This window comes from Diceros bicornis, chromosome 4 (assembly GCF_020826845.1).
Source record: "Diceros bicornis minor isolate mBicDic1 chromosome 4, mDicBic1.mat.cur, whole genome shotgun sequence".
Classification (NCBI taxonomy): domain Eukaryota; kingdom Metazoa; phylum Chordata; class Mammalia; order Perissodactyla; family Rhinocerotidae; genus Diceros; species Diceros bicornis.
The window spans coordinates 26,204,789-26,219,032 of record NC_080743.1 but is presented as its reverse complement, the minus strand read 5'-3'; the positions used below and the strand labels follow the sequence as shown (position 1 = coordinate 26,219,032).

At 43.6% G+C, this 14,244-nt stretch overlaps 1 protein-coding gene across 3 annotated transcripts in view; it reads right to left on the bottom strand.

Moving 5' to 3' along the window:
- LRRC8B (leucine rich repeat containing 8 VRAC subunit B) overlaps window positions 1-12,266 on the bottom strand; it is a 65,207-nt gene extending 52,941 nt beyond the window's left edge. For 2 of the 3 annotated variants that reach the window (XM_058538472.1, XM_058538473.1), the window contains exon 1: window positions 11,643-11,785. The gene's annotated coding sequence lies outside the window, so the exon portion shown is untranslated. Of the gene's footprint in view, window positions 1-11,642; window positions 11,786-12,111 lie in introns of those variants that run through there. The other variant, XM_058538474.1, reaches the window with a different exon arrangement.
- Between the last annotated feature and the right edge of the window lie 1,978 nt (window positions 12,267-14,244).

Genomic DNA, 14,244 nt, shown 5'->3' with positions numbered 1-14,244 from the left:
TGCTGAAAGCTTTGCCACCAGTATTTCAAATACCAGCAGGGTCACCCATGGTGGACAGGTTTCAGTGGAGCTTCCAGACTAGACAGACGAGGAAGAAGGACCTGGCCATGCACTTCTGAAAAAATTGGCCACGAAAACCCCATGAAGAGCAGTGGAGAGTTGTCTGATATAGCACCAGAAGGTGAGATGATGGCACAAAAAGACGGGGCAGGGTTCCACTCTGACATAGGGTCACTAGGAGTTGGAATTAACTGGAAGGCACTAACAACAACAAACTCAATAGAATGATGGCCAGGCCCATCTCTTCTCCCTTCAGACTACATTACTCCGTAAAGAAAAAATGTCCCAAATCTAGCCTGGGACCAAACCTTTTTTGCATGCTGTAATTTACAACCTCCTCCTGGGAAGAAATTAGCTTTCTTGATAAAATGCTGAAGAAATTTTTTTCAATGGGATTAAAACTTGTTCTTAGAAACCAATCACCCACTGACACAGGTGACTGTCAGTCAAGCATCCAGTGATCTTTACTAACATTCTTTTTGTATCTAGTGTAACAATAGGTATAAAAAATTATGTAAAGTTTCTAACTGTTCTAGGAGAGTTTGATTGTGTGTTCTTAAAATGGATAATGGTATCAAATTAGCTTCCATTGGGTATATTTTAAAAAGTGATATGCTCTAACCATGCTCTTTCCCTTTTGAATATTCCCACCCACCAAGAGGAAATCTTTAAATTGGCCTATTAGGGGCCTTTTCTCTTAGAATTGATAGCTAATTTGACTGAAAAGTTTTCTTTAGCATCCAAACCAGTTGATCTTCAAACCAGGGTATGGGATTTGGGGACCCTTTTTTGGAGGGAGGGGTACTCTGGTAGAAGCTGTTTCCAGATCATCATTAACTCTTCTCTAAAAGTATCTGCTTCAAAACAGCTGATGTCCTGCTGATTCTTTCTAGCCATCTCCTTCTTTCCCTTTCACATTCATCCTTTTCCCACATTCCAAAAGAAAGGCAACCATCTCACTTCTCAGGAGTCTGCTTACAGTGCATTGCCTTGGGGAGTAGAAATCTCCAGGGCTTCAAGCAGAGGGCCATTTGAAACACCTGTAGGGTTATAGATGTTAAGATAGTAACTGACTTGCATGACTGAGAAATCCTTTTGAGAGTCAGGGGAAAGTATCCACTTTGCTTTGGACAACACTGGAGGAAGACCTTATCAAGTTGTTTTACAACAGAACACTGAAAATCATTTTTGTGATCAATCAGTAGGTAACTTTTGGCATATAACTCAGGAGTTTAAAAAATAAAGTGGAATTATATTGCCTTCGTTCCCAAATACTTATTTATATAGCAAGATTTCTTAAGCACTTACATTTAAAAAGAAGCATTTGATTTGATTATGAAGCCTATCTCATTTTAGCAATAAGTAATATTTATTTATGCATAAACTATTTTTAAGCCCCATGTATCTCACTGAGAGATGATTTTCTAACAAAATTTTACCTATGCTTAATAGTTATTCATCAAAATTCTAATATACTTGTTCTGGTCAACTGTATATTAGTAAAAATCATAATAAGTCAATCCAAAAGAAAGGTTATTTAACATTTAGAGCCTTACTGTCACAAGAACTTAAAAAAAATAGACAGATATAGTGTGTATATGTGTGTGTCACAAGAGTATGATAAGGTAATCAATGAGATTTTCAAACATAACAATGTTACACTGGGATTAAGTTTTATAGGCGAAGGGGAATGAAATGAATTCCACAAAGGAAACAACTATGTAAAATTCCCGGCTATTCTAGAAGAGCTTGTTCCTGTGTTTTTTAAATGGATGATATGGTAGATATGAAATCATATTGGTATTTAATTTAGCTCCCACTGGGTACACTAAAAAGAGTGATTTTTTTAAAAAATCAATATTTATATTATCAGAAATGTCATCTTTGCAACTATTTAAAATCATGCTGAAAAATTTTAGATAACTTTTAAAATGTATGGGGAGAGCACACGGTGTTTCAAAATCCTTTTTGGGGATACTGGAAGAAAAACATTCAGAGACACTGTTCTAAACTGCCTATAAGCCAAGAGCTTGTGTCGACCATCTAAAATTTTGACTTCTAGTAGAAAGACAAAGCCAGGATTATTTCAGAAAAGCGCAAAAGCTGTCTCAAGCATCCCCTGCAAGTTGCCAAATCCAGAACTCTGAACACAGTAAGTGTTCAATAAACACTAGCTCATTGACAAAATATTTTGGCCATTCAACTGATGTCTATTAACAGCATGTATACAATGTATCTTCCTGCTTCTAACCTTCAAGGAGATTGTTCAAATTTTAGTCAAATATCAGTCAAAAGTATGTTATTGAGGGGCCAGCCCGGTGGCGCAAGAGGTTAGGTGCACGTACTCCACTTCAGTGGCCCAGGGTTCACAGGTTCCGATCCTGGGCGCCCACTGACGCGCTGCTTGTCAAGCCATGCTGTGGCGGCATCCCATATAAAGTAGAGGAAGATGGGCATGGATGTTAGCTCAGGGCCAATCTTCTTCAGCAAAAAAAAAAAAAAAAAAAAGAGGATTGGCATCGGATGTTAGCTCAGGGCCAATCTTCCTCACACACAAAAAAAGTATGTTATTGAAACAAAGCCCTGGACTAGGTAATAAGTATGCTGAATTTTATTTGCTAATTCTCTCCCAGATATGTCTTTATTTAGTGCCCATAACATGCCAGATATGATGCCTGACCCAGGATGCCCAGGAGATGAACAAAATATTCTTTATCATGAAGGAGCACCTAGGGGGAGGCAGAGCCATTCTCCGGCATAGGTATTAAGATAGGTGTACAAGACTGGGAGGAGGGAATGAAGAGTCTTGGGGGTGGTAAGCAGAGGGAAAGCATCTGGAACGGTCTTTCAGAATAGGTATGCTTGAACTGAGTCTTGAGAGATGGGCAGGTGTTTGACAAGGGGATACAAGCACCCAGATAGAGAGAAGGAACAAAGCCATGGAGTGAAGCCACCTGGGTACCTAGTACCTTCCTCTCGGTATTGCAAATGGTTTAGGATGGCTGGTGTATGGGGGCGTGACTGCACGCTGTGTCCAGGTGCATGCATTGGTGATTTAGAAATGACAGGGTGGCGAGAGCTGAAGCTGGAGAGTTGTAGCAGCAGAGAAAGGAAGACTTTATTGTATGGCTCACCGAGGCATGCGGACTTGATCCTGTGTAAAGCAAGTCATTAAAGTCATGGGCAGAGATGACAGGAGATTTGCCTTTCAGAATGACTACTTTCCTGCAGTGTGGACAACAAATTTGGGGGTGGAACATAGGAAAGTCTACAAACTAAACTATAGGTGGAAAAGATTCAACACAGTAAAGAGGCTGTGGAGGGAGGGTGCTGATGGGAGGAACCTTGAGGATATGGCCGTTGGACAAATTGGATACCAATTATATAAGGAGCAGTTTGGGGGGAAGGAAGCGAAGAGAAGCCCAGAATGAATTCTAGGTTTCTCTGGGTTATGTTATTGGGTAAATACTATTGCTATTTGCAAAAATATGGAATCTAAAGATGAATAGTAAGTTTTGGGGAAAAGAAAGTATCTTCAGTCCACCAACTCGGGGCCTTGTTTGTTCTATGAGGCAGGTAGCACAGGTATTATCATTCCCATTTTATATTCAAAGGGGTAAAATTTTTTGCCCAATATCACATCAGCAGTTTGGGAAGCTTACTACACACCAGGCTTAAGAGCAGGTAAACAAGGGAGACATGGTTCATGCTTTCAGAGAACTTATATTCTGGTGGGGGCGAGGGGAATGGAAGATAAGCAAGCAAACAATGAACCAACTCTGAAAGGCTTTGATGGGGCAGGTGTGGAAGGCAAGGGTACTTTACCAAAGGTGGTCAGTTTCTAAACTCTGAGGTCACATTTGAGCTGAACTTTCATTGAGGAGAAGGAAGCAGTCCAGGCAGTCCAAATTCATAAGGGAAGAGCAGTCCAGGCAGAGAACAGCAATTGAGAAGTCCCTGAGGTAGGAACAAGGTTGGTGTGCCACTGAGGGAGGAATTCCAAAACCCAGAGCAAGTGGGAATGAGAGCCAGTCCCAGGTCCAGGGGCATTCCTGAGAAGGTGAAGATGAAAGACTTGTGGCACCTTAGGGCCATGCTGCATAGTAAATTCCCTTGGGGAAGCCTGGGAACCTGACCACCACGCACAACACTGTGCATCTGAGAAACTGCATCATGACTCACAAACACTTTTGGAAGACACATCATTGCTCAGTTGAGCACTGCCTATTTCGGCACTGAAAGAGGGCCAGGAACAAACTCATTTAGTTTTGCCTAGAGAGATGAACAGAATTCATCTTAAATTTATCCTCAGAGCAAGAAACAACCTGCAGTCCAACGGCAGGCAGCTCTGCCCCCAAGGCTCAGTCATGTCCTACCACGCTGCATAAAAGCAGGGCCTCCCCAGTTACCCTCCAAGGCTCTCAAAGGGATCAGAGAGGCAACATTTCCCCAAATGATCCCCCACTGGCTCAGCTGGACAGGACAAGGAGAAATGGCACCCCACTACCAGTGTGCTGAGCTGGGTTCCTGTCTATGCAAACCTGACAGCCTCAGAGGGACTGGATGTTGGGGCTGCCCAGTGGCCCTGAGATAGGGCATCTCGGGCACCTCAGTCCAGCCAGCATTCTGGAACACGCTGCCCACACCTCCCCTCCTATGGTCATTTCCTCTGCTGCTTTATGGGCTACATATTCTTCTGCCAGCAGTCTTTCATATGGCTCCCATTCAGCCAAATGGCTTCAAAGAGATCAGCCCTCCGACCCTCTCTGAAAACATCCTACTTTACAGCCAACTTTCTCAGATTCATCTGCTTGGTGTATCAAAAAAAGTATCTGTATTTAAAACTTGCCAAAATAGCATGAATAAATTATAAAAGAATTAAATTATTCCTGAATTATGTAGCCCCTTTCTGAATATCACTTTGATAAGTTATACATTATATACACTTATTTTAAAGATGGCTCCAAACATTACGAAATGCCTTCTTTGGAACGATGTTGGAAATCTATGGCATATTCTGATCCATGCCTAAGGGCAGGATCATCTCATGTCTGAGCTCATTTCAAACCACATTCCCACACTATCTCCTTACTTCAGCTCACTAGCCAATTTTTTGTTCCTAAGGTTGCCATTCAACCTCTGACCAGAAGACATCTGCACATGATTTCATAGCACCTGTGCGTCTCCTTCCTAACAACTTTCGCAGCAGCAATTTTTCATTTATTTGCAGTGATCAATTCACCTGTCTCCCTAGTAACCTGCAACCTCCATGGTGGCAGGGACCACATGCATTTTTGCTTACCATTATGTCCCCAGAACCTAGCACAGTGTCTGCCACACAGTAGGTGCTTAATAAATAGCTGCTGAAAAAATATATGATGAAATATATTCATTGGTGGAAATGTTTCAGCTTCTGAGAGTAGATCAGTCAAAAATCATTCAAATCAAGGCTGAAGAAGGTTAAGGCTGAGCTATTCTGTTTTTGATCAAAATACAGGAAAGGTTTTGCTGTTTTGGGGTTTAAACTGATTTTGGAGACAATTCTCAAAAAGTTTGACTAACAATTTAACAACACACATTTGGATATGTATGGGGATGACCAATTTTAAAACTTTTTTTAGGGCTGGCCCAGTGGCATAACGGTTAAGTTCACACGCTCCGCTTCGGCAGCCTGGGGTTCCCGGGTTTGGATCCTGGGCGTGGACCTATGCACTGCTCATCAAGACATGCTGCGGAGGCATCCCACATACAAAATAGAGGAAGATGGGCACAGATGTTAGCTCAGAGCTAACCTTCCTCAGCAAAAAAAGGAGGATTGGCAACGGATGTTAGCCGAGGGCCAATCTTCCTCACCAAAAAAAAACCCCACATTTTTTTAAATGGAAATAAAAGTTCATTTTCAGAGGTTGGCCCGGTGGCCTAGTGGTTAAGTTTGGAATGCTCCGCTTCGCTGGCGGGGTTCGGTTCCCAGGTGCAGACACACCACTCGTCAGCGGCCATGCTGCAGTGGCGACCCATGTACAAAATAGAGAAAGATTGGCAATGAATGTTAGCTCAGGGTCGACCTTCCTCAGCCAAAAAAAAAAAAAGAGTTCAGTTTCAAAAAGCTTCACCCAGATTAGGCCAAATTAAAAAAGAAAAGAAAAGCTACCATTTACTTTATTAGGCACTCTATACACATTGTTTCATTTAATCTTCATATCTGATTCTGCCCCCCAGTTTACAGATGAGGAAGCTGAGGGTGCAAGAGGCTAAGGATGCATACTGAATAAGTGGCAGAGCCAGGATTCACATCCAAGTCTATTTGATTCTAAGACATACATATTTTTTTTAATTTTATTGATTTATTTTTCCCCCAAAGCCCCAGTGGATAGTTCTATGTCATAGCTGCACATCCTTCTAGTTGCTGTATGTGGGACGTGGCTTCAGCATGGCCGGAGAAGCGGTGCATCGGTGCGCGCCTGGGCCGAGCCCTGGCCGCCAGTAGCGGAGGGTGCGCACTCAACCGCTAAGCCACGGGGCGGCCCAAGACGTATGTTTTTAACCTAAGCCATGTTTTAAGCTAAGAAATAAATGCCGACATGGAGTAATAATGTGTTGCTCCCTCTCATGAAAAGGTAGAAGACTACAGTCTGGTACCATTGGGGCAATTGCCCAAGTATTTAAAATAGGATTTGGATGCCAGTGATGTGGTAGCAAGGAAACTAGACAATTCACAAAAAAGGAATAAGGAGGAATATGAACTAATATTTACTGAAAGCTTGTTTTATGCTAGATATTGTATTAGATGCTTTAATGTTAATATTTCTTTTAATCCTAAGAATACTGCACGATAGATAATATTAGTCAAGAAAAAAGAGGTGTAGAATACCTGTGGTGCTTGGCTATTCCAATGTTCCTTCCCTGCTTTCTTCCCAAGGATGTGAACCTTCCACATTTTAGCTGGGCATAAGGTTCTCTGGAATAAGGACAAGATTCCCCAGCTAGGTGAGGTTGCATTACTAAATTCTGGCCAATGAGATGTAATAAGAAGTGTATGTCAGCCTCCAGGAAATTTCCTTAAGAGACCACGGGCCTTTTCCCTTCCTTCTTTCCTCCTTTCTACTACTTGGAACCTGGATGTGATGGTTGCAGCTCCATCTAGGACCGTGAGGTTGAGGCCCTCATCTGATGTATGGTGGATCTAAAAGGTGGAACCAGACTAGGTCTCAGAAGACTGTACAACCATAAAACCAGCCCTGGATTTTCTCTCTATAGACTTTTTTTTTTTAATATGAAAGAGAAACAAACATCAGTTTGTTTAAGCCATTTTTCTTTGTGGTCTCTGTACCTGGCAGCTAATCCTAACTCATCCAGCAACTCATCCAAAGTGATGCTACTGGGTTCAAACCCAGGCTCATCAGTCTGCAAAGCCCATGTTCTTAGGGAAAAGCCTGAAGAACTGCTGCTTATAATTTGCAGTAGATTTTGGGGGTGGAAGAGTGTAAAAATGCTGAAAAGGAATTTGACAAAAGAAAGGAAGGTTTGAATATGCTCTCAAATCTTCATACCTGAGAAACAATCAAAAGGAATATGCTACTCCACAGAAAGAATGTAGTCTCCATCACAGATGGGAGGAGGAAGATCTCAGTCACCTGCATGGAGCCCGGAACAGAAGAGAAATAGAGTCTGTGCAACTGGTAGCTTCTGTGACAGATGCTGTTGGCCGAAGAGTAGGCATTGTTGAATGGAGCCCTGGAAATGGCCACAGGATGAGAGAGACAAGAAGAAAGAATTACAAGGGACTCTGAAATCGAAGAGGCAGGAGATGAGGTTCAAAGATACAGAGTCTGGAAAAGGACAAGCAGAATCATGCGACCCATACCAAAGACAGCGTAAAGGCCAAAAAGACAAAAGGAAAGGTCAAGGTTGAAGCTCTGACAACTCATTTGTATTCATTTCCTTTACACAGGGTTCACAACAGCATTGAAGAAGTAAATTTAAATTGCGCTGCGATTGAGTAGAATCCTGAATGAGAGGCAGTTATAGAACAAGGAGTTTATTACCCACTGTTCAATTTCTAAGTGAACAGCAGTGATAAGAACTTAGCAGAGAGATTCAGTGATTGAAGTTAGGCCTAATTTTATTTAAGATCAATTTTAATGATGCAGAAAAGGAAAAATAAGTTGTTATGTCTGCCAAAGACATTATTTTAAACACTGGAAAAAAACCAAGTCATAATAAAGGTGTGTAAGAAGTTTAGAAAACATAGAAGGGAAATAAAGTAGGCAATAGCAATAAAGGAAAAGGCAGCAATATGAAAACAGACATGACAGAAATTAGAATGTATTTTTTGTTGATGTTGTTGTTAGTGCCATCGAGTAGATTCTGACTCGTAGCGACCCTGTGTACAACAGACCAGAACCCTGCCTAGTCTCTTTGCATCATCCGCTCACGTTCCTGGCGCTATATCAGCTAATGCTCCCTTGCTATTCATAGGGTTTTTATGGCCAGTTTTTTGGGAAGTGAGTGGCCAGGTCTTTCTTCCTAGTCTGTCTTAGTCTGGAAGCTCCCCTGAAATCTGTCCACCATGGGTGACCTTGCTGGTATTTGAAATACCAGTGTCATGGATTTCAGCATCAGGGCAACACGCATTCATCACAGTACAAGAACTGACAGACGGATGATGTGGTTACTTGATGGGGAAACGAATGGTGCAGTGGCGGTGAGAGCACCAAATCTTAACCACTAGACCACCAGGGCTGGCTAGAATGCATTTTACAATTGGTTAAATAAATTCGCTATAATTGCACCTTCCAAATTCCTTTTGAGTGGTTACAGGTCTGAATTGTTTGTGGAACATCCAGTACTCTCTGAGACAGGAAAGCAGTGAGGGACATGCTATATGGAAGGCAATGTAAACCATTCCACCAAGTCTGGAGTAACAGACAAATTCAGCATACATTCGTTTCTGGTAATATTGGTATATGCCAGAAGGATGCTGGAAAGGGGAAACAAAAAAAAAATTTGGAAATTCAACTTGAGAGACATTAAATAAGATTTGGGGATTAGGGCCGGCCCCGTGGCTTAGCGGTTAAGTGCACGCACTCCGCTGGTGGCAGCCCGGGTTTGGATCCCAGGCGCACACCGACGCACCGCTTCTCCGGCCATGCTGAGGCCGCGTCCCACATACAGCAACTAGAAGGATGTGCAGCTATGACATACAACTATCCACTGGGGCTTTGGGGGAAAAAAAATAAATAAATAAAATTATTAAAAAAAAAAGATCTGGGGATTAGATTAAATAGGCTATTTTTGTATGGGCAGTAAAAAGTCAAAAAGGAACATAAAATACGCAGATATTATCAAAAAAGAGTTGAAAATTTGAAAAAAAAACTTGTTTACAAACAAAAACTTTGGCTAAAGCAAGAATCTTCTAAATATTAAAATATTTTCCCCCTTCAAATTCAGAAAACAAAACAAAAAGAACACAAATTTCAGGCCACTGCAGGAAAATATCTAAAAAAACTTGGAAGACTAACAGAATATTATTCAGGGCTAAAGAGAAATGAGCTATCAAGCCATGAAAAGACATGGAGGAAACTTAAATGCATAATACCAAGTACAAGAAGCCAATCTGAAAAGGCTACAGACTACATGATTCCAACTACATGACATTCTGGAAAAAGCAAAACTATGGAAACAGTAAAAATATCAGTGGTTACCAGGGGTTGAGGTGAGGGTGGGATGAATAGGTGGAGCACAGAGGATTTTTAGGGCAGTTATGCTATGACATAATATCTTACTCTGATGATACTACAATGGTGGATACATGTTGTTATACATTTGCCCAAACCCACAGAATATACAACACCAAGAGTGAAACCTAATGTAAATTATGGACTTTGGGTGATAGTGTGTCAATGTAGGTTCATGGATTATAATAAATGTATCACTCTGGTGGGGAATACTGAAAATCTCTGCACTTTATGCTCAATTTTACTGTGAACCTAAACTGCTCTTAAAGTCTATTAAACAAACTTGGAAGACCTGGTATCCTTGGTATTCTTTCCAAGTTATACTTTTCATGAAATTAGTTATACTTTTCATGAAATTAATGTTGGTGCTTTCATTCTAAGGATTCTGAGGGGAATGGTGATATAGGGGAGTCTAAAAAAAGCAGATCTTAACGACTAGTCAAATGAAATCACTCCAAATGTGAAAATATTCATGTTAGGCTAGACATGTTGGAACACTTTTCCAATTGAAGACAAACACAAGTTTTGAAGAATAGTAAATTTAATTCTAACATATAGACTTTTATTTTTTTGCTAAAATAAAAACATTTTCTTTGGATAGTAGGTATAAGAAAAGGGCTATGACTCAAGTGTACACTCGGTGACAACTCGGCCCCCTTCACTACCTGAACTAAGTAATATCAGACGTGTTAGGGCTTATGTTCTTAAATCACACAGGCCCACTACCTGTAGGATTAGCTGTCATTTTGTATCCTCTTCAAGAGTGGGGCTGCTGATTAGCAAAGCCAGGGCCAAAAGAAAGTCACCTTGGCACCCACAACTCAAAGAGCATTTTGGGTTCCCAGGAGGTGTAACCTGAACACCTCGAGGGTGCTGGGATTGTTAAATTATACTGCCATTCGACGACTTTTGTGTGCTTCAACAGTCAGATAAAGGCACATGCCATTTAATTTTCTCATAGAAAGCAGTGAAAAAATTGTTTTAAGTTGGCTACATATTTGCAACTTAAAATTTTCATACCGATATCTTTTTATGGAGTTCTAAAAAAAGTTTTCAGTCAAGGCGAATTTATTCAAGGAAATTCACGCTTTAAAATTTAGGTTTGTCCTTTTCTTGGCGGGAGGCGAGGAGGGGGGGATGCTGGGAGGGAGTCTCTCTGACCGCAAAGAAAAGTATTGCACAAATGTCTTCTGACTAAAGGCAACCTATGGACTTTGGGAAGTCAGTTGAGGACACAGAGTAATGAGCCAACACGGAGCCTCCTCCCTCTGATCTCTCAGCACCTGCTCAGCTGCAGCCTAGGAGGAGGAAATTTCGCCTCTTCTTAAATGGGTATAGGTTTATACCCTATACCCCCCTCTCCCTCAAACAAACGAACGCCGACCTCATCATCAAATTGTAGGTGAACAATGAGTATCCAATAAGAATAAAATGTCAACAAAGCGCACCAGGGCCGGAGGCTAACAAGAGCGACCAAACGCGGGCGCCCTGGGGGGGAGGCGGTGAGGGGTGGGGGTCTGCTCTCCTAGGGGGGGCGAGACTCCAGCCTGGGAAACCTTTTCCCCGCAGAGCCGCGTGGACTCACACTCAGGTGCAGCACCGAGACTGCTGGGGTACAGAGGGGACCCCCTGGTCGCGGCCGCCCACTCCTCCTGCCCCGAATGACCCCAGCACCCAGGAGAGGTCCTCTCGGGGGTATCACTCCCTCTCCCACCGAGACAAGGAAGCAGCGAAGCCGCGACTCATCTTTCTGGCCGAGCTACCTGCCCGCAGGCCCGGCTCGCAGGTGAGCGCGGACAGGTAACCGCACCTGCTCGGCCAACCCCACCTGCTGCGTCCCCTTACCGGGTCCTCCGCCTCCACCACCTGGGTCGGCTCGGCTCCTGCTCGGGCAGCCAGGGCGCCCGGTTCCGACCTACGTGCGCGTGTGCAGCCCCGGGTGCGGCGCCGCTCCGGGCGCGCCGGCGGCGGCCCCGCGCCCGCACTTTCCCGGCTGCCGGCCGCTGCGGGCTCAGCGGGAAGCCCCAGCGCTGGCCGGCTCGCCGCCTCCGACCGGCTCCATTGTGACGCGGCGCGTTCGGCCGGCCAATCGCGGCGCGGCGGCGCGAACCGCTGACTAAGTTCGCGGGAGGAGGAGGAGCGGGCGGGGCGGAGGCAGGAGGCGCCGGGGCCGCGGGGTGGCGGTGGCAGAGGAGGAGGAGGAAGAGGGGAAAGAGGCTGCGGCCGCTTCGGTAGCTGCTCCTGCTGTTGATTTTGCAGCAGCCTTGGCCTGCGTGTTCGCCCAGCTTTGGGACCGCGGGGGCCGGTGACGCACCCGTCGCTGATGGAAACAAAGCGCAGCTGCCATCACCGGGAGCGCGCCATGTGGCCGCCCCAGCCCGCTCGCCTCAGCCTCCGGTCCGCAGGCAGCCGTGCATAGCTGCACATCTCGCGGGGGACTGCAAAGAGCGGGGCTGCTTTCCAGAGACGGGAGCGAGAGAGGCTTAGGGCTGTCCACCCGGCGCGCCCCGCAAGGGCGTTTGGAAGTACAGTATTTAGGTGTCGGGCCCCCGCCTTCTCACGTGTGTACCGGAGTAACTTGGTATTTACACATCGTGTGTTGGGCCCTAAGGGAAGGCTCGGGTGGAGCACGCGGGAACCCACTTCTTGCACACGCGGGTACCTTTCTTTACACTGCGTGCTTAGAAAGGCTGCAGGGCCGAGCCCCTGTGCGGGAGGGTTTACGGTTGTACCAAACTAAGCGGCTTAAGTTAGGTTTCTGGGCCTCCAATACCGTCCGTCTCTCTGAAATGCCCTTGTCTTCGAGATGGGGAGGGAACGACATGGTAGAGGGGTCGTCCTACACTCATACCAGCGTTTACGGCTAATAAACCGCTGGTCCACCCCATCTACTGCTTCACTTGTTTCCCTCTACAGTTAAGTGGCCCTGCGTTTGAAAAGTAGCAACGTGCTTTATGAAATAAACAAAAATTAATCCAAACCCAGGAATTTGTGTTTTTGTCATCGTCGTTCACCCCACCCCTTTCATCCCCGCCACAGATTTAACTCTTTTTGCTCAGGCTATCATCTCGCACACAATGATTCAATTAGGCAGCGTTTATAGCCCTGAGTTGCTATGGCAATCACATCCCCATTAAAAAAAATGTTTATACAGGGACCTCCCAAAGGAATAAAATGAAGGCTATAAAAGACTCAGCATATGAGGCATCCCATTGGTTTGTGTAAGTGAGAGTATGGAAAATGGCACTACTGAGTTATATGAGACCAAGTTGAGTCCCACAGAGACTGTTCAGGTTAGGACTACAATTTGAACTACCCTGAAAGGGAATGAGAAGACTTGTCTTTAGGACACTGCTCTATTCTTTCTTTGTCCACTCCATTCTGGGTTAACAGCTATCTTCTCCCTGTCTTGGAGGAAAGGCTGAAAGAGCATTCCTTCATTTGGTCATTTAACAAGTTTTTACTGAGCTTATGCGTGTGAGACACTGTGTATGTACAGATCTAATAAGCTAATTTAGATTTGAGTTTGATCCTCACACTGCTTAGCATGTGGAGAGGGAGATAAAAAATATACAGAATTTGAAACATGAAACAATATGTTTCATGAAAACATGCAACAGGGAAAAAAGTGAGTGCTATAAGAGATACTGATTGTAAAGTCATGACATTAAAAATGGAAAATGTCTAATTTTTCCTTCTGTATCTTTGAATGTTTGGAAGGGAATATTTTCTCCCCTTTCAAGTCCATGAACAGATAATCCATTCATTTATCACAGCAATATCACTACCTGTGTGACTTGGGGTAGTTACTTAACCTCCTTCGCAGTCAGTCTTTTCATCTATAAAATAATAGGTTATAAACTAGAAGATCTGTTAAGATTCCAATTCCAATGATGCTATGAATAAAAAAGTGACTTCCATACTTGGTAACCCAGGTCACCATTAGCAGGAAGTTAAATGATTAAGTTCATTAAAACTGTATTAGCTCTGGATTAATCTCAGATATGTAGCTTATAAAGGTGTTTATTTTATTTCAATTCTCATTAACAAAATCACCCTCCATGGTGACAACATTTATTACTGACACTAGAGAAACTGGGCTTCTGAATTTGTGATATTGCTTCCAGAAATAATCCTCGGAAACTGGAGCATCAAATAGATGTTTCTCTTGTTTCTTCTTCCTTCTGTGATGCTTCACATAAGCTCCTGCGTGCATTACAGTGAAGAGAAAGATGAATAATCTCTCCTGTTCTTGGAGAACTTTACCACCATGCACTTGATATGGGCCCATAAAGAAGACAGAGTAGTATGTATTTAGTAACTGGAAATTATTGGCATCCCAGGGTAGGCCTTATAATGAGAAATACAGATACCGTTTGGCTTTTAATGCCTGTGCCCAGTTTTCCCACTACGGTGTAATCTCTTTGAAAACAGGACCTGTGGAGTC